This window comes from Hemitrygon akajei, chromosome 18 (assembly GCF_048418815.1).
Source record: "Hemitrygon akajei chromosome 18, sHemAka1.3, whole genome shotgun sequence".
Classification (NCBI taxonomy): Eukaryota; Metazoa; Chordata; class Chondrichthyes; order Myliobatiformes; family Dasyatidae; genus Hemitrygon; species Hemitrygon akajei.
Window position 1 is genome coordinate 44,599,658 of NC_133141.1, and position 26,752 is coordinate 44,626,409.

Here is a 26,752-nt window from a genome sequence, read left to right on the forward strand (position 1 = left end):
TGTAGAGGGCAATAGACAGTCAATGTTTTGAGTCGAGATTCTTTCATCTGGACTGGAAAATAGAGGGGAGATGGCATGCTTCTCATCTCTTTATACTGGCAAGTTCTTGACTATCTTTCAATCCAGACTGAGAGCCTTCACCTGAAATATTGACTGTCCATTTCTCTTTACAGATGCTGCCTGACTCATTGGGTTCCTCCAGCAATTGGTTCTTTGAACCAGGTCTAGCATCCACGGCCTCTTGAATCTCCATCCAAAAGAGGATCAAGTGATTTCAATCTCACAAGATAAAATAATAATCTCATGGTATACATACATGATCAAAACTGAATTCATTCTATACTTGAGATTGATTATTTTATTTGACTGTATGCTGCATGCTGTTTCCATCAGGAAAATCAAAAAAACATGGGAATTTAAAGCAATTTCTAAATCTCCAAGAGTTGTTTCTATATTGAGCTATGAGCCTCAAAAATCTCCTCAGGTTGCAGGTCTGAGCTTTGGGAAAATAGTGTTTGCAATAGATAGAAGTCTATTCAGTCCATCTTACCTGTGCATGCTCCTTGAAAGAAAGTAATTACTTTTATATTGTACCTTTCATGTCTTGAGTGTAATACGGAAAATTCAGTAGACAAGATGTACACGGTAATGTCTTATGTTTGGTGAAGAGATAATGACCAGACAAATTATGTTTTCTTAGAAATTTTGATCGAGACTTGAGGCTGTCTGTTGGTCAGGGTGACCATGGTGTGTCCCAGCTGTCTACACGATACTCAAACTAGGGAAGTACGATATGGCGATTAAGCCCATGCAGCAGTCTCCCCTCTCCACACAACTGATGAATCCAAAGGAACGGCAGAGATCGATACAGTTTGGAACCTTTGGCATTGCAGGAGTTGCCAGTCAGCATTGAACTTAACGTAGGACTACCTTAGGGACTCCAGCTCTAGTTTTTTCCTCAGGGTTTACTCCCGAAGCCTTCCTCATGAGTGGGTGTAGCCGCAAGGAAGTGGATGTTTGCAACCAGAGTTTTTCCTCTCCTAGATGAGCTGCTAACCATGGCTGATGAGCCCCATCTCCCTGAAGTGACTGGTTTTAAGGTGCTAGTAAACCCTTCTTTGTCCCTTCTCCTGTCAGTAGAAATGGTTCTGCCAAGCTTAGTAGCTAAGTCACACGTAAAGGCCAAGAGCTGGACTTGGTAGTCAGAGGCTATTTGAAACACACACCATTAATAACTATTAAGCATTTAATTGTTATTCCCACTACCTCCCCAGCTATGACAACCTTAAGATTCAAACGTTAGCTAGAAATCTGGAGGTACTTCCTCTGAGCATCTTGTATGTCCTATTGCAAGAGAAGTTGGGATGGTCTTAACTCCTTCCATCCTGCATTTGAACTTAGGCCAACATTTTTGTGTTCAAGCCTTTGAAATGGGATTTGAATTCAGAACTTCTTGACTTGAGGCAAGCGGATTATTGACCTTGTTATGACTGCCGAACCCATACACTATCCGTATAACCCTGCTAATATTTCCTCGTTGTGTATTTATCTCATGCAATGGAATATGTTTCCACCATCTATTCAGCTTGTGCATTTCTGATTACTACATAATATTGCACCCTTGTGTAATCCACAGTTCGTTAACTAATTATTTTAAATATATGCAAGACACACAAAATGCTGGTGGAACTCAGGAGACCAGGCAGCAGCTATGGAAAAGAGTAAACAGTCGACGTTTCAGGATGAGACCAGACCCGCTGAAGGGTCTCTTTTCCATAGATGCTGCCTGGCCTGCTGAGTTCCTCTAGCATTTTGTGTGTGTTGCTTGGATTTCCAGCATCTGCAGATTTTCTCTTGTTTGTGATTTTAAATATATGTCTTCTGCCACTGGAAGTAGTTTAGTATTTATTGCCTTTATTGATGTCCTTCTTATTTTTAATTAACCTCTATCAATTCTAGTCTTAGTTTTCCCTCCTTTAAGAATAAACAATCTTCTTGTCTCTCCACATTAGTTCTTTCTTGCATTTATACTGAAATGTAAATTGGTCAGTTCAAGAGCTTATATACAGCCAAATTAAGCAGAACCCTTTCTAGCTACCAGCTGGCTTCCCTGATGGTGCCTTTCGACACCTACTGTTTATACAAAAATGATGCCAGAGTACAAAAAAAGGTCACACGTGATAGTCAAAGAAAATATCAAAAAGTGTGTCAGAGCTGAATACACTTCATCTGCTTAATTGTAGAGGCAGTCATTGATATGACCATTGCCTAAAATTACCACCCTGACAGCTCTTACTAGGAGTGCAAACTGGTTGTGGAGAATGGGAGGAGTTTTATATTTGAGAGACTAATCGAAGATGGCTGTTTTTACAGCACAGATTATATCTGTTCTCTGGAGGTGGGAGGTATAGTCAAGACTAGGGCTGCAACAGATATCTATGCAGTCACAATTGGGAATTTCCTGTGAAGCAGATGGCAGTTGTAACAAATGCTAAATGCCAGCTGAGGAGCTGAGAAGATGATGAGTAGTTTGTAATCCGTTAAAAGGGCACTAAAATCTAGGCAACAGTAACTCTGAAAACACTGGAAAGAGATACAGTGGATTCTGGTTAATTGGGACACACTGGGACCAGTACATTTTGGCCTACTTAAGTGGCTGCCCCAATTAGCTGAAGTTTCATGGAAATAGTTTAAAAAGATATAAAGAAGTCAAGCTACTATTTGACTGATTTAAATGAAATACAGAGCAAATTTTAAACATTACCTATATTACTACATTACTATAAAAATTGCATTAGTTCCTAATATTTATCGACAGAGGAATTAATCCAATGTACGCTGCTGTGTTCTTTTGATAGACTGTAAATGAACAAAATTAGTGCAGGCACCTAGTGCAGGTAATGGACTTCCTTCAGACAGTGCTTTCGATTATTGCATCCTCTGAATCTTCACTTTCATTGTAACATTCAAGATGATTGTTAATATATTCAAACTCTTCGTAGTGCTTAACTTGTTGAAGTACTGAAATCATTTCATTTTCACTGCCGGCTGTTTCTGGCATCTCCAAGCCTGAATGCTTGAAACTGCAGTGGACTAAACAGTTCTGAATTGCCTTGCTGCTTATTTCTTAGCAACTATCAGTGACAAAAGTCACTGCATTTCAAACATAAATACATCAACTGATGCTACTTAAAAATAGTTCACTGTAAGCACAGAATTGTGTCTCACACCCACACAAATGCTGACATTGTAAGAAACTGTCTCAAATATGTGGCTGCCCTGATTAAGCAATGGTCGAATTAACTGGAATCCATCCATTGATGGAGCAACGGGATCTTCATGTTGCAAAATAAAATCAGAAATAAGTGGAAGCACTCAAGAAGTCTGGCAACATATACTGGTAAAAGGTCATTGACCCAAAACATTTACTCTGTTCTTCTCTCCGCAGATGCTGCCTAACCTGCTGAGTAGTTTCAGCATTTTATATTTTTTTACCCATTAATCTCAACTCTGTTTCCAGTTCATTAGCTAATGCCCTACCTATGCTAGTTTATTCTCTTCAATGTCACAAGCCCTTGCCTTAACTCCATTTCTCTCTGCACAAATATTGCCTGATGTGTTGAGTATCCCAAGCATCCTCTGGTTCTGTTTCCCACAATCAGCTTCTGCAGAATTTTAGTTTGATTATTGCTTATGTGTTGCGTTGTGAAGATTATTCACAGTCAGATCATAGGGGTTCAAGGAAACAGTTTGTTGAATTTCAATTTAAGAGAGGTATAGAGCAATACAGCATGGAAGATAGCCTATCATCCCAACTTGTCCATGGTGCCCACCAAGCTTGTCCCCTCTCTCTCTCTGTTTGGTCTTTCCTATCAATCTACCAGTCCAAATGTCTTTTGAATCCTATTATCGTACCTGCCTTAACCACTTCCTCTAGCAGCTTATTCCATATACGCATCTCTGAGGGAAGAACTTGACCCTAAGACCCCTTTGAAATCTTTCACCTCTCGCCTTAAACCAATGTCCTCTAGTTTTTTGTTTCTCTGCTCCCGAAATAAAGACTATGTGTATTCATCCTATTTCTGTCTCTCATGATTGTATGCACCTTTATAAGGGCACTGTATAGCCACTGTTTTCCATTCTGATTGTGGCAGTGTCCTTTGCTTCACAGCCCATTTAAAAGTTAATTAGCAAACCCATTGGTTCCTTATGCTGCATTGCGATGTTAAGATTGGTCAGGTTTATGTGTTAAAGACACAAAACTGCCTTTACAATGTGGTCAACTTTCCATTATGTGTCAAATTGCTGTGGATTTGGCTACAGATATAAAATGGTGAAATCAAAGACAGAAGTCAAATGCCAACTATAAATTTGCTGATGACACCACTGTTGGTAGAATCACAGATGGTGATGAGGATGCATACACGAGCGAAATAGATAGGCTTGGTCGAGTGGTGTTCCAATAACAACCTTGCACTCATATCAGCAAGATCAAGGAAATGACTTTAGACTTCAGGGAGGGGATGTTGGGAGAACACACACCAGTTCTCATTGAGGGGTCATCAGTGGAAAGGGTGAGCAACTTCAAGTTCCTGGGTGTCAATATCTCAAAGGATCTATCCAGGGCATCATAAAGAAGGAATGCCAGCAGCTATATTTCATTAGGAGTTTGAGGAGATTTGGTTTGTCACCAAAAGCTCTAGCAAATTTTTACACATGTACTGCGGTGAGCGTTCTGACTGGTTGCATCACCACTGGTGTGGAATTTATTCCAATCATCCCCATCCTGACAATATGCCCTCCTTCTCTCTTCCATTATCTCTTTGAATCTGATTATTGATTCTTCCCATCCCACGTTTGTCCTGAAAGCGTTCAAGTTCAAGCTTAAGCTCAAGCTTATTGACATTCAGCTCTACATATGTATACAGCTAAATGAAACATCATTCCTCTGGGACCAACGTGCAAAGCACAGTACATACAGTCACACACAGCATATATAGTTAGTTATAATCTAGCACATCCTTTCTCTCTCCAGTGCCACAACTCTCCTCTTTGGTCCATGATCTTGATCTCCTCCATCCTCAACTGCTTCCATGCTCAGTAATATGCTCCAAGTTTTCCAGGAATAATCTCCCATTCATTCAGCAACAGAGCTGAGCGAAATGGCTTAAGTGCAGTGGTACCACTTCTGCTGGATTTCTACACACATTCTTGCAATTTTTCTCCAGACTACCAGGAGCCTCTGACTTGTATCTGGTGACTGAATGGACTCTTGAGGTTCACTATCATAATTTATGTATCATGAGACAATGGAGTGTCTTACAGCATTTCAACACCTATCCAGTTCACACTGCTTTAAAGTTGTGACAATCCCCTTTTACTTAGTTCTATAGTTTAATTAGAAAATTGGAAGTACATATCTTGTATTTAATGTACTTAATGAGAACAAATTGTAGTTTCCATTTGCACAACAGTGAGAGATCATTGCAAAGGAATGCTGACAGCTCATTCCAAAGAATTCCTGCGTCATTCGGGTTCTCCTTTAGAAATGCTTTCTTCACTTTAAAGTAGGTTGCGTTTGGGCAATGACAAGAAGTGGCATGAAAATAGGAGAGGCAAACATGTAGGCTTAGGTCAATTGCTGATCAACTGCAATTCAATTGCATAACTCAAGACGTTTCAAGTGTGCATTTGAAAATTGAAAATCATCCGATCAAACAACCAGTAAGCGGAAAGGACTGTCATATTGCAGCCGATCTAAAGGTATTTATACTCTGGGTCTTGATTTTAGTAGAAGAGTGGATTTGGATGTCAGATACTATAAGTTTCAAAAGGGGAGTCGCACAGGGACACCCATTTGTTAAAACTAGTGGAACAGAGCTGGAAATAGTATTCCTAATGGTTTCATAGGATTATTATTCATGGAGATCAGTCAGTTAACAGGGAAAACTTACATTGATGAACTTTATCAAAGAAAAACATCTAAAGACACATGCAAAATAAAATCAGACAGACATTTGCACCAAACCACACAGCGAACTACTGATCCTTTGTCAGAGAGTCAGTCTTTAAGTAACATCAAAGTTGACTAAAAGTGAGAACGGTATTGGAAGTTCAGTTCACCACTGCATTGTTGTATTGCTGTGATGTCCAGTGGAATTCAAAAACCTGAGACTGTGAAATGTGAATAGACTTATTGTTCATGTTCTCAGTATTATTTATTTATCTATTATTATTATTATTGTGCTTGTGCAGTTTGTCTCTTTTGCAAATTGGTTGTCAGTACTTGTATGCAGATTTTCATGGATTCGATTGTTTTTCTTTGTTCTACTGTGAATGCCTGTAAGAAAGTAAATGTCAAGGTAGTACTTTGATAATGAATTTACTTTGAACTGTGCTCTCAACACCCACACACTAAGCTCTTGATCCATTTGGATAATCACAAGCAAAACTTACTAAACGATTCTGTAAAATATTTTGTTGGTGTCCCAAAACATTGAAGTAAAGCACCTAGCTGGCAACTGTGGCTGTAAACGCTGTTAAAGTGATATCTTCTCACTCTCTGAATTTGAGATGACTACATCAGTATCGGGTTTCCGAAGATCTAACAAGTGTCTTTCATAGTATAAAGACAACTCTTGATAATATGCGGTGCATTTATCGTTAAAAGTTCCAGTCTTAAACAATCATTCAATGCTTCTTTTATTAGAGCTAAAGGACACATCATTAACCACATTAATGAGAAATGAAGTTACACAGCCGGGAATTTCTTCTTCATTATCCTCATTTTGTTTGAAGCTTACAAATTCTCTCCTGTGTGTTGAATTATGGTTATAATGAGAATGCAGATAGCTTTAATGGAGCTAATGTTAATGTTATTTGCTTGGATATTTAGCAACCTGAGAGTGATTTGATTTTCTTTTCCTGAAGACAATATTATGAGCTGCTTCTTCCCATTGCTAATCTCTGCAGTGACATTAACCGCTGTGGTTGTTGATGCTGCATGTTGCTGGCTGGCAGGGAGCTCTTTACTGAGGTTTCTTTCTATTTGCTGTTTCCTCCACCTTTGTGCTGATAACTCGGTTCTTACATCTTGGACAGGGAATTAATTGGAAACTGATAGAAACCTTTCCCTCCTTTCCTCTCCCATGTCAACCAGTTATTTCCCAAATGTTCCCTTTCACTCTGAAAGAATGGTGACTAAGTACCTTACATGATGGATTCGGTGAAATTAGGATCATCCAGTACTCTCCCCAAGCAGCTGCAATTAGTAAGTGAGCAGTATAGAATGAGGTCGACATGATAATAATGCAAATATGTTTCATTAGAAGATAATGAAACATTGGATGATGGGAACAATGTGCACCCACTACTAATTTGCATAAGTGGCTATTGATGGCTTTAGATCCTTACATAACAGAAGGACCTCATCAGTCCATCATGTCTGTACTAGCTTTTTGAAACAGCTAATGTAATAGAGTCATAGAGCACTACGGCACATAAACAGGCCCTCAGCCAATTTAGTCCATACTGACCTGTTATTCTGTCTAATCCCATTGATTCACAACCAGACCATAGCCCTCCATACCCCTCCCATCCATGTACTTATCCAAATGTAACACTTACCCAACAGGCTGGTATATGTCTAGGGGAAAAGGAGATTCAGTCACTCACCAACCCCGCCTCCCGTACACGCAGGTGCTGTGAGAATCGCGTTTATGCCTCGTGCCCACCAACAGTATCAAACCCACAACAAATACCGGTATGAAATACACTTTAAAGAGTTTACTAAAATTAAAAGAGTATTAGGCAATACAATATATATATATATATATATATATATATACAAGAAAAAAACAAAAGGCGCCAACTTATCAAAGTTCAGTCAGTTTAGTGCACTCGTTGGAGCTCAACCAGCGAACCATTCAACCCCTCGTCGCTTGCCTCCGACTTCCACGTCTTCCACCTCGGACTCCCGGTGGTCTTCCGAGCGCACGTCCTCCTTCCTCGGCGTCTCCCTCCCGACTCCCTTCACCCCCAAGCCCGCGCAACCCCTCCCCCAAGTTCCCAGCCTCACAAAACACAATAACATTCCCCATTGATTAACAAATGAATACAATTACCATATCAGCCATTCTAAAGTGAAACAACGGCGAGAGAAACATTTAACAGACAAAGAAACATTCCTACTCGTAACAAACCAAAGAAGCCCTTTTTAGTAACATACACAGGACATTGTACACAAACTTCTCTTAAATGTTGAAATAGAACCTGCATCTGCCACTTCCTCTGGAAGCTCATTCCACACTCACACCACCCTCAGGCAAAGACGTTCCCCATCAGGTTCCCCTTAAGCATTTTACCTTTTACATTTAACCCATGACCTCCAGTTCTAGTCTCACCCAAACTCAGTGGAAAAGGCCTGCTTGCATTTACCCTATCTATACCCCTTACACTTTTGTATATCTCTAACAAGTCTCCTCTCATTCTCCTACACTCCAGGGAATAAAGTCTGAACCTTTTCAAACTTCCCCTCAAGTCCCAGCAACACCCTTGTAAATTTTCTCTGATAACACTTTCCACCGCTATTCCCCCGGTCCTGCAATTATCTTTTTAAGTAATTCTCCAATTCCCTGTTGACAATTTCTGTTGAAACTGCTTCGGCAGCTCTTGCAGACCTTCCAACTACTCCTCCTCCTCTCCCCTCTGTACCCTTTGGCAATAATTTTAAATCCATGCCTTGTGTTTATTAACCTTCCTACAAGTGACAATGGCTTCATTTTACTTATTCTGTCAGAGCTCTTCATAATTTTCAACACTGCAATTATAAATGCTCGAAAGGGGGTTCTTTCAGATCATTTAGTTCCTCAGTATAAAGCAGTTGTCCCTTCCTTAGCTGGACTGTTGGACTTGCTAGCATCATATCCTGGGGGAGCTTGTGGAACTGGGATGCGTCTTGTCCTGTAGAGTGGAGTCAGAAAGCTCTATAGCTGGCAATATTTTCACAGATACATAGGCTCCAGAGGCTGAGCCTATTAGACATGCTTGTTGCTTGCAGAATGCTGTATGATCCAGCTGTGTGTGTGTGGGAGTGTGGTCTCCTTGGAGTGGACCAGGCTGCACACTTTTGAATACTCTTTATTCATGAGAAAGGGAGACTCTGATTTCCTTAAGATATGTGTTTATTTTTATAGTGAACCCAATTTTCACTTCCTGGTGTTAATGGGCATTCCCAGAATTTTCTTGATTAACAAAGTCATCATGGTTAGGAACCTATTCGCCTGTTGGGACAAGAAAATATGACTTGTTTCTTGATTCACGATTTACAGTGAAAGCAATTTCTTCAGTCACGCTGGTTAATAATGAGAAGGGAACTTCACTTGAATCCAAGTGAACAACCTTGATCCAAAGTGTTGACTAGCCTTTTCCCTCCATAGGTAATGCTTGTCCCCATTGAGTTCTTCCAGCACTTTGTATGTAACTTCACTTGAGCGGTACCCTACATCAATTAAGGCTACTTATTGCAACTTCATAGCTTAAAATCAACTTAAGTTGCAGTTTAATTAATTTTAAAGTCCCTCACATGTTCTATATTGCAATTGGCTGGCTGGATGCCTACACTGGTACAATATCAAATAATTATTATAAAAGCATCATCTCATCTCAGGCTAGGCATTAAATCTTGTTTGTACTTAACGATAAAGTATGATAAGAAAACCATCACAACCATTATTAAATTGCATTAAATTAAATGATTTTCTTTAAATGCTTATTTGAGTGCAATCTAAAATTTCAATCAATATGTGCTGGACAGACAGTTTGGGAGAATCAGCTCCAGGTTGTTTCTTGATAAGGTCATTATTAGTGATGTCAAGGACATTAATTGACATACCCAAATGTCATTCTGCGTCAAGGACATTGGATTCAGCCACGACTGACGTGTTCTTAGAATCAATGCTTGCCCAATATCCGAATAAAACTGAAACAATGTATAAATAAAGATTGAACTGTCATGATTTGATGTCACTCAAGCATTTATCATTTTTAAACAATACAAAAGAGCATTCAATACAGAACTGGAACAATAAGAAGCACAGAGTAGAATAGCCAGCATAGGGAACTCCAAAGAGTTACACAATGTAACTTGAATTGAATTCTGTGCTTGGAAGGATAAACCAGACAGAGATTATTGAATTCAGAACAAGCAGCCGAGTAAGGGCAGATGGATCCCAAAACCTAATGTTTGACAAACTCTAGATTAACACTGGGGAATAGCCTTAAAAGCTAATGTACACTCAGTGGCCACTATATCAGGTACACTTATACACCTGCTCATTAATGCAAATATCTAATCAGCCAATCATGTGGCAGCATCTCAATATATAAAAGCATGCAGACATGACCAAGAGGCTCAGTTGTTCTGACCAAACATCAAAATGGGGAAGAAATGTGATCTAAGTGACTTTGACCATGGAATGATCGTTGGTGCCAGATGGGGTGGTTTGAGTATCTGAGAAACTGCTGATATCCTGGGATTTTCACACACAACAGTCTCTGGAGTTTACAGAGAATGATACGAGAAACAAAAAAAAAAATCTAGTGAGCGGCAGTTCTGTGGGTGAAAATGCCTTGTTAATGAGAGAGGTCAGGGAGAATGGCCAGACTGATTCAAGCTGACAAGAAGGCGACAGTAACTCAAATAACCACACTTTACAACAGTGGTGTGCAGAAGAGCATCTCTGAATGTACAACATGTTGAACCTTGAAGTGGATGGGCTACCACAGCAGAAGACCACAGACACTCTGTGGCCACTTTATTAGGCACAGGAAGTACCTAATAAAATGGCCACTGAGTGTATTTTCTGTATTGGATTTCAGACCATTTCATACTGATGGGCCAGAGATTCATTTCTCTACTGGCTGTAAAACTGTTGAATAATTTAAACCCTATATCAAAGGACATGGATAACTGTACATCCTACTTTTAAGTTAATATAACATGGAAATAAACCTACAGATCCACTTAGAAATACCAAAAAGGTGGATGTTGCAGGAACAGTGCTTGTGAGATTGGCATCGGAGTATATTATTGGAAAAAGGAAGGAGATTTATTCAATATTCAAACCTGATTAATTTGTTTGGTATTTACATCTTGCATTTGGAGCAAGATTGTCTACATTGGCTTCTTTCAACTTGTCATACTTCTGACATGAATAAAATGAACAGCGTGACAAGGTGATCTTTTGGTTCTAGAGCGCAAATGCCTGATTCCATCTGGTCTTGCAAGCTAAGCAAGCTCAGGCCTCCCCCTCGCTTTGTGACAGTGTCCATATGTTCCAGATTCTCTTGTCAGTGAAAACATCTACACCTGTCATGCCAATAAGATTAGCCTTGTTTCATATAAACTCCAAAAAATATAGATCTTATCTTTTCTTCCCAGCAATTAGCCTAGTGAATCTCTCTTGGATTGCCTCCAATGCCAGCATATTCTTTCTTAATGAAGGGACCAAAACTGTGCACAGTATTCCAGATCTGGCCTCACTAGTACATGGAAAATAGAACAGGTCAGCAGAGGAACAGCCCTTCGGTTCACAATATTGTGTGGATCTAATAAACCTAGTAATTAAATAACTAACTAAACTAATTCTTTCTGCCTATGCAGTGTCTATATCTCTCCATTCTATGCACAATACCCTGTTTAATTGTAACAATACCTTTCTATTTCTAAACTCCAACTCTTGTGCAATAGAGGCCAAGGTGCCATTTGCATTCCGAACCATTTGCTGCATTTACCTTTTCCTATTTAACTAACAGTTTGCCTTTCAATTCCACTTACTGAAGTGCACAAACTCACTTTCTCATGTTAAACTCCATTTGCCATTCGTTCAATCAACCCATCTACTGTATATCCAGTTGCAGAGATTTAATATCCCACCATAATATGCCCACTCATTGCACCAAATGAATTAATGGCGGTTATACAAAAAGAAGCTATCTAAATTGCAAATAACCACCTGAAAAACATATTTTCATAGGATGATTATTAAAAGTGAGGGGATAAGAATTTGAAATTCAGATAGTGTTCTTGGCCTTCGCCTGACAATAATACCTCCCCAGTGACTATGCCTATGCTTTTCTTCATTAATTTATTTTTTTCAAAGTGTGCAGCAAAAATGTTCTTTCTATGTGGCATTCAGAGAATGTGAGAACATGCCTAACAGATGCAGTTCACCCAAGTCTGACTAATTATTTAACAAAAATCAGTCACGCAGCAATAAGGTTGGGTCTATGCCAGTTGATAGCAAGGCCTCATGGGCCTATTGTGACTTTAGCAAGACAATGAGCTGTGACTACAGGAGAGTAATTGAGCGGAAGAGATGCTTATGCTGCTTCACAGCATACAGACCGGTGGCAGCCAACACAAATGTGGCAAATTACAGTTTTATTTTCACTGGAGCTGTGGTCATTTTTCTTTTATTTTAAACATCCGATTTCCAGAACACTCACACTCCCATTAACCTTATGCATCATGAACATGTTGAGCAATGATGCCTTGCTTGGCCTTTCCTCTCTCCTCAAGGTACTGACTTATGCTGGGGTTCGGATACACTCTGCCATCTGCTCCCTCAACAATTTTGTCATTCTATGTGTGAGATTGTTGAGAAGTTGTTCGACCATGGAAGGGGGTGGGGAAAGGGAGAGGGCACCATAGCTGAGCCCAATCTGTCCTTTGGAAACACTCACACAGCAAAATTTGCAACAATATTTCAATGACTATCAGTGAAAGCACTTCTTTCTCATTTATTTACCCCTCTCCACAATTTGTGTGTGCTTCTGTCAGTCAGAGCAACGTTTCAACAGAAATCAACTAACTCAGTCTGGCTGGGACTGAACACAAAATGCTGGAAATGCTCAACAGGTAAGTGGAGAGAGGGAGAAGCACAGTTACCATTCCAGCTCCATCAGTCTTGTTTATTTTGTTATATTCCACATTCTTTACCCTGGGAAAGTAATGCTAACATCTCATTAATGTAGGAAATACTTTTTCTCACTTTACATTTAGTAATTTTATGCCGCTGTTAGTTATATCTCCACCACATAAAATTGCGCATTAAAAACAGCGCATAGAATTCACCATTCATTTAACTTCTAGAAGTGTGACAGTGACCTGATTTCACCTGTTCGTAGTTGCCTGGGCTTCATTCAGTATTTATGTAACCAGGTGACCATTGAATATCATTTTTTATTGTTAAAGTGCTTGTGTATTCACCCTGGTAATACTAAAATAGCTGCCTGTGCCTTTAAGACAAAATGGTGATGTCATTATGCATGGGTGGAGTAGAATGAAGAGTTGCAAGGTTCTAGAATGACATTGAATGCTAGTCATATGGCGGGGAAAGATTTTCGCGAGTAAGGTGTTGGCACTGAATAGCGTGGTTGTGCGAAGGGCCAAGTAGGTTAGTCTTTTTAGTAATTTAAACTCCAAGGCAATATATCGTAAAAGTTTTGGTAGAAGTTTATTTTTGTCTTTCTTTATTGTTTCATGACCGAATGCGAACATGATGGAGTAATGTGAATGTGTTAATCTCTGTTTACAGAGCGTGAGTGAGGAGAACTCGTTTCAGGGTCTAGCCTATATGTGTTTGGAAGTTAAGCATGTGTGTGCCAAAGTGAGTATATTTCTTAATTAAGATGAGATGTATTTACTCATATTTTTGATGTTGTGTATAAGGTAAGGGGTTGGTGGGATTCTAATGTTTGCATTGTGTTTTTTAGAATTGCCACTACCATATTGGTTTTATATATTTTGTTTTATTTATTTTCATACTGCATATGTAACAAGGGTGTGGGCCGAAATTAAGCTGCAATTGTAACAGCAGGATCTGTGTTTCTCTTAAATTCACTTTGTCATTTTTATTTTGATACCCTCTTTCTGCATTAAAACATCCAAAACAGAGAAAGGAATTAAAGACCCAAAAAAGTATTTGTTGTCCTGCGTGTGTATTTTTCCCCAGGCTACAAAATTTATCAAAGCTATATCATAGCTTTATCATAGGCAACAACCTATGTTCACACACCCGGGAAAAGCATCTCAAGGTACATTATAGAGGCTTGAGGGGAAACAAATGCTAAGCGAAAGAAGAATTGGCGAACAAAGACTTGATTAAATAGGTGACTTGATTAAATAATGAGAGAGTGATGAGGACACAAAGTGATATTGGAAAGGCAATCCAGAGAGAAGAAACAAGGCTGTTGACAGCATGGTAAAGGAATCGGTGGGATGCATAATCAATCACTGTAGATTTGGAAAGCACAAGGCTACAGAGGATTCTAAGGACAAGAGTGACAGTTTCAAATTTTTTGCATAAATAGGTAGAAATCAAAATAGTTATGTACAACCTATTAGCTATCCTATTAGACTGTAGTATAGCATGCCACTAAATAATGTGTGTCACTTTTGATATAGTTTTCCTTTCCAAGGGCAATGGGACAAGAAAATTAGGTCAAAAGCAATCATTATAAAGGGATATACAAATGTAACTTCCCTCTAATTAATTTGCAAATTAGATCTTTTGTTTACTCTGTAGTGTAATTGTCTTCAATCCAGGGGTGCCCTTAGTTAGAAAAGATGACACTTTGGAGAAAATGTGTTCATTGGGCAACTATTACGTTTTTCAAAATGGAAACAGAAAAAAAAGATTCTGATGCGGCAAGATGGTTCAGTTATTTATTCTTGTACGTGATGTGCAGCAGGGCCTTGAGCTCTAAGATCTAGGCTGGTAATCCAGTTCAATACCAAGGGAATGTTATGCTCTTGGAGATGCAATTGTTCAGATGAGATGTTAATTGGAAGCCTTGTCCACCCTGCAGATGGATGTAAAAGATCATTTGGCACAGTTATGAAGAAAAGCAGCTGTCTGGCTGATCTGCTGCTTGACAATACTTAAGCAGATGTCATTATCAACTGCTGTTTGTGGGAGCTCCCTGCCTGCAAATTGGCTGCCTTATCTTCTACATTAGCACAGTGACTCTTCACCAAGCTACTTCGTTAGTGCCAAAACGCTTTGGGAGAACATAGCGCTATTTAGTCCAAGTCTTTCTTTCTTTCCAATTCTCTTTTGGTTGAATAGTTTGGCAGCTCCTTCAGCATAGGAGGAAAGTAAACCTAATGGAAAACAAGATTGACTGATTGTTGTGAGATACAATGCCAATATTCCAAGAAAAATAGAAATCATCCCTTGACTATTTTTACCTTCCTTCATGACTGCACATTCAAATCAATATACGTACGCACAAACATAAATGTAATCTTGATATATCCAGACAAGCTCATACATGCAGAGGCCAGAGTCTGACAAATGAACTTTGCATGCTTCAATAAAGGCTGTCATTTAAACATACCAGTGCTGTAAGTGGGGTTCCACAGCAAACACATTCAGCCAGCAAAGGAATCAAAACTACCTTATGCCTTTGAAAATCTAAGAAATTTCTTGCAAGCTTAAATAAATTGGGTAGGTCAAAGGGATTAATCTCCCATTCCTCTTTCAACAAGAACAGAGAAAGAAGTCTGATTGAAATTATCATCAGGGAGCAGACTGCACACATATTGACTGCCGCAAATCATGAAATGATCAAATTTTTATACCAGGTCTATCTATAAGCTTCTTTACACTTCTTGGTTCAGGATACTTCCTTCTAGTCTTTCACCAGTGATGCTGCATTGCTGGAAACATCTATTGAGTGGTTGGAATTACACTCTTTCTCTTCCACTTTGCTTTCTGGAATAGCGCATTATTCTTCTCCAATATAATGAAACCAATTTCATTCTCCTGTTATCTGGGATCTGGAATTTCACAAGACTACCTCAGGTTTAAAAGAACCATTGTGTTTGGAGTAAACTTGAAATCAGGTTGGCATGACAAGTCATGAATACAAACAATTTTAAACACACATGTAAGGATGGAGTAGATATGAAGTCTGATGCCCTTTCCAAAGCACTGAATGTGAGTGTCACTTTTTAAATGAAAGGAATTACTATACCATTATCTTTTAATAAGAGGAGTAAAATACTTAAACATGCTTGTACATATAGTGTTTGCAACTGTTCATATGTCTCTGTGAAGAAAATGAAACATACTGCTCTTTTAGTCTACACGATAAAATACAAACAGTATATAAATATTACTTCTGCCAGTATTTACTAACATCTTTATGATAAAATTTTGCATCCATGTTTATAATAGAAACTATGTCAACCGTTCATCTAATGGCATTCTGCAGTTTGGTTTCAGTACTAACACATCAAAGATGTCACTGCAGCACAGAGTCAATCTCAGCAGAAGAGATAGATTGAATTTTTTTGGCAACTGAAGTCAAAATTCTCAAAATATGATTCATGCAAGTTGTGCAAAGCATTTCAACTAACCTTTAACATGTTGACAAATAAATGTAAGGAATCGTCTGGATGAAGAGAAAGGATTCCATCTGGGCCCCCAAGTGAGTGAATGGCATCTAGGGGGTGAGCCCGGGACGCCGGGATTCACTGCTGAACCCTCTGGAGGTGTCGTGGGCCTATCAGCGAAGAGGGCGCCCACTTGATAACCCAGAAGATGCTACCGCTCACTTGGCTACCCTGGAGAGTCTAGGCAGCATGTATCAGGAGTGCAAATAAGGGATATTTGCTACGGTCAATTATGGATAACTCTGAACATCCTGTACATAGCACCATCCAGAGACAGAGAAGCAGTTTCAGCGACAGGTTACTATCGATGCAATGCTCCTCAGACAGGATGAAGAGGTCAATACTCCCCAATGCCATTAGGCTTTACAATTCTACCGCCAGGACTTAAGAACTTTTTAAAAGCTATTATTAATGCTTTTGAGATAGTGATTTAGATGCATATCATATTTTTTTTTACTGAGTTAAGTATTTATGTAATTAGTTTTGCTACAACAAGTGTATGGGACATTGGAAAAAAGTTGGAATTTCCCCATGGGGATGAATAAAGTATCTATCTATCTATCTATCTATCTATTAGCATCTAGTCCTACATGACATACCTGATCATTTGGTGAACCAGTGACTGCTGTGAAAGAGCAGCTGACAACTAGGGAAAGACCTTGTGACAGCATGGAAAGACAGCTGGCAGGAGGGAACAGACCCCTCTGGGGCTTCCGCGGGCTAGCTACCCGGGGCAGCGGGATCCAGCGCGCAAAGGTGTGTGGTTACCACCCACCCTTGGCTGCGAAAACTTGTAAGAAGAAGATACCCCCTGAGTCAGTGAGAGCAGGGGTGGAGGATAACTCATTGATAGACAACCCAGCAACTGTCACAGGAACGGAACAGACAATGAGTTGGATGACCAGCATACCTGAGGCTACAGCAGGACACAAACTCCAGACCTGCATATGTGGCTGGGCAAAGGTTACTTCCACTACAGGCCTGAAAACACATCAGGGCAGGAAAGGATGCCTGAAGAAGGGGAAACAGGGATCTTGCATCGACAGCTACTTTTTGAGAAGCAGGCCGAGTCAGTCGGCTGAAGTTCAGCAGCAGGACAAAACCCAAAGTCTGCATGACATCAATGTCCCTGTCCCAGCGGAGGAAGAGCAACCCGAACCCAGCCTGTTACAACCTGCAACCGAAAAGAAGACCTGTTGATCAAGTGGCCACAATCCTGCAAGAAAGCAATCTGGGAGGAGGTCAGTGCTGACCTCTGCAACATCTTAGAGATGCTCAGAGGTACCACCATGAAGACGTTGGAAAGAATGGGGGAATTAATTTATAGGTATGGAGCAGAACGTTTTGGAGTGCTAGAGAGGAAGAAAACTGCACCGATGATCTCCACTAAGTCCAGGAGGCAGAAGGAAATAGATTGTCTAGTCAGAGAGAGGAGGCAGCTGAAGAAACAATGGAGGAAGGCCACAGAGGAGGAGAAGGAAGGCATAAACCTGTTGCAAGCAGACATCCGGAGCAGGCTTGCAACACTCAGGAGAGCTGAGAACCTGGTAAGGAAATGCAGGAAGAAGGAGCACACAAGAACAAGCTTCTATAAAGATCCCTTTAAACCTATGAAGGGTCTCTTCACAGGAGAGAAGAGTGGAAGTCTCTCAGTGTCAAAGGCAGAACTGGAAAAACATCTGGAAAAATTCTACACAGACAACCGACGCCACGAAGAGATTACTCTCCCACCTGACATGCCACTAATTCATCCACCGGAACACCAACTAGATATCAGCCCACCTAGATGGAGTGAGGTGGAGAAAATTGTGCACAGAGCAAGGGCCACATCAGCCCCAGGTCTCTGCGGAGTGCCATACAGGCTCTACAAAAATGCACCAGGTGTCCTGCAGTTCCTCTGGAGGCTCATGAAGGTGGTATGGTGTAAGCAGGAGATACGAACATCCTGGCGGAGAGCCGGAGGAATCCTGATTCCAAAGAAAAGGGTTCATCAGAAATCGCCCAATTCCGCCAGATCGGTCTCCTAAACGTCGAGGGCAAAGTCTTCTTTAGTGTGGTGGCTCATCAGCTGTCAAGATATCTGCAGAGAAACCATCTGATTGATACATCAATCCAGAAATCAGGGATCTCGGGCTTCTCTGGCTGTCTGGAGCACACTTGCACCATCTGGCATCAGATCCAGGTCACCAAGAAGGAGGGAACAGATCTTCATGTGATGTTCCTGGACCTCGCAAACGCCTTCGGCTCAGTCCCTCATAACCTCCTCTGGACTGCTTTCGACTGCTTCAGGGTCCCAGTGGCCCTCACAAGCCTCGTTAAGGCCTACTTCCAGGATGTGCAGCTATGTTTGACAACAGCGGACTACACCACAGTGTGGAAACATCTGGAAGTGGGAATCATGGCCAGTTGTACCATCTCCCTGCTAGCCTTTACCATAGCCATGGAGGTGATCATTAGAGCCGCCTATCAAAGCATATATGGACAATCTCACAACGCGCACCATGACTAAGGCTTGTACTGTACGCCTGTTGAGAAAGCTTCAAGAGAATATCGAGCAGGTTCGGCTGAAGATCAAGCCGAGCGAGTCCAGAAGCATCTCCATTGTCAAGGGGAAGCTGGTAGACCAAAGCTTCTACACGGGCGATGAGACGATTCCAACAGTCTCAAGAAGCCTGTGAAGAGCCTAGGTCGGTGGTATAACACATCCCTCAAAGACACAGAGCAGGTAGATCAGCTCAGGAAGGATGCCGTCAGTGGCCTTGAGAGCATCAACAGAACCACACTCCCTGGCAAGTTGAAGCTCTGGTGTCTGCAGTCTGGGCTCCTTCCACGTCTCATGTGGCCACTAACCCTGTATGAAGTTCCAGTCTTGAAGGTGGAAAAGCTGGAGAGACTGATCAGCTTATATGTAAGGAAGTGGCTTGGTCTTCCCAGGGGCCTCAGCAGCAAAGGGCTCTACGGCAAAGGAGTCCTCGAGCTACCCACTTCCAGTCTTTCAAAGGAGTACAGGTGCGCCAAAGTAAGACTGGAGATGATGTTAACAGAGGCGAGTGATCCACTTGTAGCACACGCTGCCCTCATCCTGGATACTGGGAGGAAACGGACTCCATCAGAAGCAACCGAGCAAGCAAAGGCGGCACTCAGGCACAGGGACATCGTGGGCTGAGTGCAGCAAGGGAGGAGTGGTCTTGGCCTTGGGGACAGTACACCAGCCTGGAACAAGGCTGCTCCATCTCAGAGATGCAGGCTCGTGACGCAGGAGATATGTCGGCAGGAGGCGGTAGCAATGTGCGCAAAGGCCATCGCTCAGGCAGGGCAAGGGCAATGGGTGAGATGAGAGGGAGTGGAGAAAAGAGAAATCTCCTGGAGGGAGCTGTGGGAGATGGAGACATTCAGAGCAAGCTTCACCATCAGGGCTGCCTATGATGTCTTGCCGTCTCCCATGAATCTCAGCCAGTGGTACGGAGAGGACCCCACGTGCTCCCTCTGCCTAACTTCAGCCACACTAAGACACATTCTGGTGGGCTGCAAGACTAGCCTCACTCAAGGCCGATACACCTGGTGGCACAACCAGGTGATACGGTGTCTTGCAGCAGTGCTGGAAAGTCGGCGGATGAGCGTCAACACTCTTCCTCCCCCTTCATCCCGCCGGCCATTAACAGCATTTGTCCGGGAAGGTGAGGCCAAGCCAGATTCACCACATCAAGACCAGACGCCGGGCGGCTAGGCGGGGCACGTGATTGGAAGATGGTGGCAGACTTAGGCCAGAGGATCTGCTTCCCAACTGAAATCACAGAAACCAACCTCAGACCAGACCTTGTGCTATGGTCGGCCTCACTCCATTTTGCTTACATCATCGAGCTTACAGTGACCTGGGAGGATGCAATGAGCTGAGGTACGCTGAGCTCGCAGCCGATGTACAGCAACGAGGCTGGAAAGCAAGGGTGCGACCGGTCGAAGTAGGCTGCAGCGGATTTGTAGCCACATCAACATCAAGGCTACTCTGGGAGTTGGGAGTGCGAGGGAAGACAAACCGACAAGCAGTCAGAGACCTCTCCAGAGCTGCTGAAAAGGGTAGTCTCTGGCTCTGGATGAAGAGAAAGGATTCCATCTGGGCCCCCAAGTGAGTGAATGGCATCTAGGGGGTGAGCCCGGGATGCCAGGATTCACTGCTGAACCCTCTGGAGGTGTCGTGGGCCTATCAGCGAAGAGGGCGCCCACTTGATAACCCAGAAGATGCTACTGCTCACTTGGCTACCCTGGAGAGTCTAGGCAGCATGTATCAGGAGTGCAAATAAGGGATATTTACATCTAGTTCTACATAGCATAACATGTTGACAAATGTAAGGAATCGTCAAATAGTTTAAATTGGTGACTCATAGTTTAACTTGTATATGTGATGGAGACAAAAAGATTTTAAAGTGTCTGTCTGGATTACCAGATAAGTAGTATGCATAGTAGGCAATCATTCCTCTTATCTCTGTTCAGTACATTCTAGTTGAAACCAGTAGGAGCTGTTTGATGCATAAACATTACAGGAGACTTAATCTGGAGGCGTCATAAAAGTAACAAGAGAAAATGATGACAAAAAACACGTAGACAACTCAGAAAAATACACTACTAAATTGTAAAGAATTACAGATTTGACAGGGTCTGACCATTCTTGTCATAATATAAAGCAATTATGTGCCCTCTCCTTGTGTACACTAAAATTGGCCATGCAATTTTCTAATTAGTTTTGATTCTTTGCATATATAATATATAATTGAAAATTAAATCCTATTTGTACTCTGGAAATACCAGTTATCAAATTTGTGCCAAGTGTGGATTGTTGGTTGAGTTTGCAACCCTCCAAGACACATGCTGTCTTTCCACAGGTGGGTAATGGATGTATTTCAGTTTCATTGTAACAGTTTCACTTCCTCCCGTGATACTCTAACAGTACTTCCACTCACTTTTGTCCTCAAACGTGTTCCCCCGTGATGAATTGACATGACATACACATTGCAATTTTTGATGCAGCATTTTTGAACTTGCATTTATGAAGTCAATGGTTCACTCTGGGAATGGTAATGGTAGAACTGTGAGTCAACGAGACTTGCGATGCTATAAGGTAAACATTCATTCCATTCCGGCTTCTGATCACAAGTCAACTGGTTAAGAACGAATATGGTGAAATTAGGTGGATGGATTTAAAATTGGCTTTTGGGTTCTCTGTGAACTCATCTTGGACGGTTTCAGTCTAATTCCTTGCTGATATACAAAGTGCCTTAATGTCTGTCAGGGAGACTACAGGAAAACTGGTGTGGGAAATAGCCGTGCAACAGAAGCTCTTTATTCTGAGATAGGTCAAGCATGCAGTATGGGACCTGCTTTTTGTATCCCACGCTACTGTTTTTTCTCAGTTTTGTAAACAAAAATTTATTAATAAGTAAAGAAATATCCATATAATTCAACATAAATCTAAAGTGGACCTAACAAATTGCCAGATCATTTCACATTCTGTTTTTCATCCTTGTCTTGTTACATTCATTTGAAGAATCTTATTAGATGTGTCTTAATTATTCATGATTTCATTGTTCAGGATGCCAGCCTCATTTTGCGTATATGTCACTTTTCAGAAAAGGGTACTCCTAAAGGTTTATTAGGGTAAAAACTGCAATCAATCATAGTAGAAGAATCATAGTAGTACAAATATTTCATTTGATTTTAAAATCAAAACTCTTGATTCATACAGTTTGATTGTAACAAATTTCTCTCTCTCTCTTGTTCTCTCTCTCTTTCCTCCCTCTTCCTTCTCTTCCCCTCCCTCTCACTCCCTCCTCTCTCCTCCAATCTCTCTCCCCAACTCTCTATCTCTCCTCTCTCCCCCTCTCCCCCTCTCTCCCCTCTCCCCCTCACCCCCTCTCTCCCTCTCTCTCACCTTGCTCCCCTCTCCCCCTCACTTCCTCTCTTCCCTCTCTCTCCCTCTCACCCCCCTGACTCCCCCCTTTCACTCCCCCTCTCCCCTCCCTCTCCCCCTCTTTCCCCTCCACCCTCTTCCCTCTCTCTGCCCCTGTCTCCCCTCTCTGCTCCCCCCTCCCCTTTTTTCACCTTTCTCTCTCCCTCCTCTCCCTCTCTCATTCACACACACACAGATGCACATAAACACACGTTAACCCGAATGTGCACGTAGACACACGTTGTTCAGCACATAATCATGGCAACATATATTCTAGCAGAGTATTGTTTTAACTTTTTGAACAGGAATGAGTATGTAATAGAAGAGAAAATGTCTGTGTACTCATTTACTCCTCTTTCTCACCATTTCTACCCACTCCTGGAGATGAGCAGCTGGACTGTTCTAATTGGCAGTGCAAGCTACCCACTCGTAATTTAATAGAGTGGCCTATCTACTAGTAAAAACAAATCTGCTGTTGCTGTTAAAATATTCTTTGCACACTAATGATTCTCTGGACAACATAATATTGTTTTAATCAATCTGTGCCACCCTTTAATTTTCTTCTGCCCCTTTAAGCTCTGTGGAAAAGCAACCAGATTTTCTTTCTCCACCATCTTCAGAAGTCGCTCAGAAATAGTTGGGCAAGAACAGATCAAATGAGAGTCATTCATAGGAGTCAGACCATGAAAGTGATTGGGGCATCAAACCGGTTGTGTATTGGCCTAGTAAACCCCACCTTCCATCAGATATAGCGGATCATATGAAAATCTAGCCTATCGGTCCTGCCAAATCATTATGAGGATGAAGGCATGAAGATGCCTAGTCAGTCATATCCAGAACTATACATTGTCAAAGCACATACACAGTTCCATAATGCTCCCTGCTCTGGAACTGGGAGAACATGTTTGAAAACTCTATAAAGTTCACCTATTAACGTCAATGGACAGAAAAGCAAGGATGTGTAAGTATGCTCTCAAATACAATTCAGTGTAGAAAATTGAACAGCGGTATTTTCAGGTACATTGTTCAAAAAGATCTCCTGTAAAATAGCAATTTTAATAAAAATAAAATAAAAATTACATCTATATATCAGTTATCCAGATCATATTTATTGATTAATTAATTAATTATGTTCTTAATTGGATTTAGCCCTTCTGATGCAATGAAAGCTAAATTAATGCTAAAAGAATGGCAACACAAAATCTGCCTATGCGATAAAGCACACTGATGATTCTAGACTAAAACAACAAAGAATTCCTTGCCTTTGTTTTACAGATACACTGGGGAAACCAAGGTGGTCTGTTGTCTGAAGTATGAGAACAAGCACCAGGTGGATTGAAACTGATCTTTTTATGATATAATGTAATTGAGTTGTGACGGTTGGCTTGGTACCAGAATTCTGATTATTGAAATCTTCACAAATAAAATTACCTCCCTGGCACCATTAGAACCTTAATCCATGTCATTAGAAGTGGATGAAAGCACTATTATTCCTGTTTGCTTTAGAATTATATTTGAAAATGTATAGGCCATATTGGACCTAGTTTTCATTACTGGGGTAATATTGTGGGAAAAAAAAAGCTTGAGACTTATATCTGTGCAAATAATTTTGTAAGAGGTCATGTTGTTATCTTGCACTGAGGTGTTTCTGTATTGTCAAGAACTGGAGCTGTCGTTAACCACTTCTCTGTTTGTCCAGCCCTCTGACCCAGTTTTGCTTCATATTCAAATTGACATGATGGTGAAGGGAGGAGATGGTACTGTGTTGAAATATCACTTGAATCAGAAGTATTTCCTATGCACCATTTTAAAGAAGCTGTCATTTTGAAAATGACATTATTTTTCATAGGGATTGAGATTATCATAGACACAACCACAATTCATGTTGTGTCGTTGTGGTGAACTACATATACCTGTCTGGACTGCTCCTGTGGCTCCTCCCACAGACCCCTGTATAAAGGCGACTGAGGCCTGTTGCCCAGCCTCATTCCCCAGGATGTAGTGTTGTTCATTCTTCCAGTCAATAAAAGCCGATACCTCGCTTCCTACGTCTCAGAGTGAGTTATTGATGGTGCATCAGTCGTTAACCTTTCCATTCTATTTAATGCTTCTTAATAACATGGTCTCTTTAGTAGGTAAGATTACCTCCCAATCTCAAACAAGAGAATATCTGCAGGTGCTGGAAATCCAAGCAACACACACAAAATGCTAGAGGAACTCAGCAGGTCAGGCAGTATCTATGGAGAAACGTACGGTCGACGTTTCATCAGTCAAGACCCTTCAGCAGGCCTGGAACAAAACAGATGAGGAGTCAGAGTAAGAAAGTGGGGGGAGGGGAAGTGATGGGTGGAACTGGGAGGGGGAGGGGTGAAGTAAAGAGCTGGGAAGTTGATTGGTAAAAGGGATACGGGAGGGAGGGGGCATTATGGAAGTTTGAGAAATGTCGACTGTACTCTTTTCCGTGGATGCTGCTTGGCCTGCTGAGTTCCTCCAGCATTTTATGTGTGTTGCTTACTTCCCAACGTAATCTGATTGAGCACTGACGTGACAGCTAGAAGAATTGCCAGACTGACCCAAACCGTACATGATGGTACTGAACAGAAGTACAGAATTTAAACGCTTTGGTTTGTGGGACGATACGGTAGTGTAGTGGTTAGCTCAGTTGTTTTACAGCACCAGCAATCACCCATCGGGGTTTGATTCCCGCCACTGTCTGTAAGGCGTTTGTACGTTCTCCCCGTGACCATGTGGGTTACCTGCGGTTCCACCCACAGTCCAAGGACATATGGGATAGGGAGTTGTATGCATGCTATGTTGGCACTGGAGCACGGTGATACTTGCGGGCTGCCCCCAGCACATCCTCAGACTGTGTTGGTCATTGACACCAAACGACACATTTCACAGCATGTTTCGATATTTTGATGTCCACGTGACAAATAAAGCTCATCGTTAAACACAATCAATAAAGAAGTTCTCAATGAAGGAACTTGACCTGAAATATTGACTGTCCATTTCCCTTCACAGATGCTGCCTGACTCCCTGAGTTCTACCAGCAGCTTGGTTTTGGCTCCAGATTTCAGCTTCTGCAGTTTCTTGTGCCTCTAGTTGTGGAATTTGCAGTCAGGTAATTAAATCCAATAATTAAAACAATAAATGATGATGAGTACAAAGCCACTAGTTTGGTGTAAGAGCCCAGCTGTTCATGAAAGCCATCTCCACACAGTCTGACGTATATGTGACTGCAGACAAGGTACTCTGTTCCAGGACAGTCAGGGACAGGAGATAAACGCTGGCCTTGCCCGTGTTGCTTAGATTTGAATGAATAAAAAAAAAGCTGGATCTGGGTTGCTGAGTTCAAATCTTGCCATGACAACCAATTAAACAAACATTAAAAAAAATACTGGTGATTGTTAAACAGCTGGAGTAACATTTAAAAAATTCTACTATTTCAGTTTACTACTGAGCCATCTGCCAGTCTTACTTAATCTGCACGTGACTCCAATTCCCACGGCAATGCAGTTGATTCTTACTGGCTCTCCTGCTCAGATGGATGAATGGATTAAACAAAAGGATAGTAATTGATAGAAACAATATACCTTGGCTCTCTGATCCCACAGTGTGGTGGCAAGCTTCTACCCTACTGTTATTAGACTATTAAATAGTGCAATAGTGCGATAAGATGGACTCTTGACTTGCGGTCTACCTTGTTATGATCTTCCATCTTATCCTCTGTCTGCTTTGCAGCTGTTATACTTTACTCTGTATTCTTTTATTGCTTTGCCTTCCACAACTTTAATACACCGTGTCATGAAGTGGCCCACATTTACAAGATCGCAGGAGGGGTAGCCATTGAGCTAGAGACTTCGGGTTGATAATTCTGTATGGACAAGTTCAGGAACCATCACTGATCCCCTCACTGGGGCACTCGAGAGGATGGTCCTTAGATTGAACACATGCCAAACAAGGGTTCTCTCCAACCTGGCAGTTGATTAAAGGTAGGGACAATGCCCAAGGACTGACGTAAATTCAATGATGGAATATATTGAATGGTCAATAGTGTGCAAAAATTGTGGAATAATTCACCATCATTATTACTCATTGATACATCCAATACTGTGTGCTGTTCCAAATGGCACAGCACAAAAATGATATTGAAGTTATTGTAATGATATAAAAGCAAGTAACTCGGTGATGGAGAGATTGGAATATGAGGAGCAATTATGTAAATTGCTTATGTTCACACTGGAAATAGGAAGATCGAGCTATGATAAGAGCACCTTATTTAGGATTTCATACAATACAGACTGGAATAAGCTATTTCCGTCTGCATTATAATGGAAGGAATATAG

The 26,752-nt window shown here is 41.3% G+C and overlaps 1 long non-coding RNA gene across 2 annotated transcripts in view; it reads left to right on the forward strand.

The window, feature by feature from the left end:
- Nucleotides 1–5,677: 5,677 nt before the first annotated feature.
- Nucleotides 5,678–26,752, forward strand: part of LOC140741588 (uncharacterized) — a 52,336-nt gene continuing 31,261 nt past the window's right edge. Inside the window, exons 1-3 of one of the 2 annotated variants that reach the window (XR_012102084.1) lie at nt 5,678–5,763; nt 13,599–13,670; nt 25,428–25,527. This is a non-coding gene — a long non-coding RNA (uncharacterized lncRNA). Of the gene's footprint in view, nt 5,764–13,598; nt 13,671–23,678; nt 24,091–25,427; nt 25,528–26,752 lie in introns of those variants that run through there. The other variant, XR_012102085.1, reaches the window with a different exon arrangement.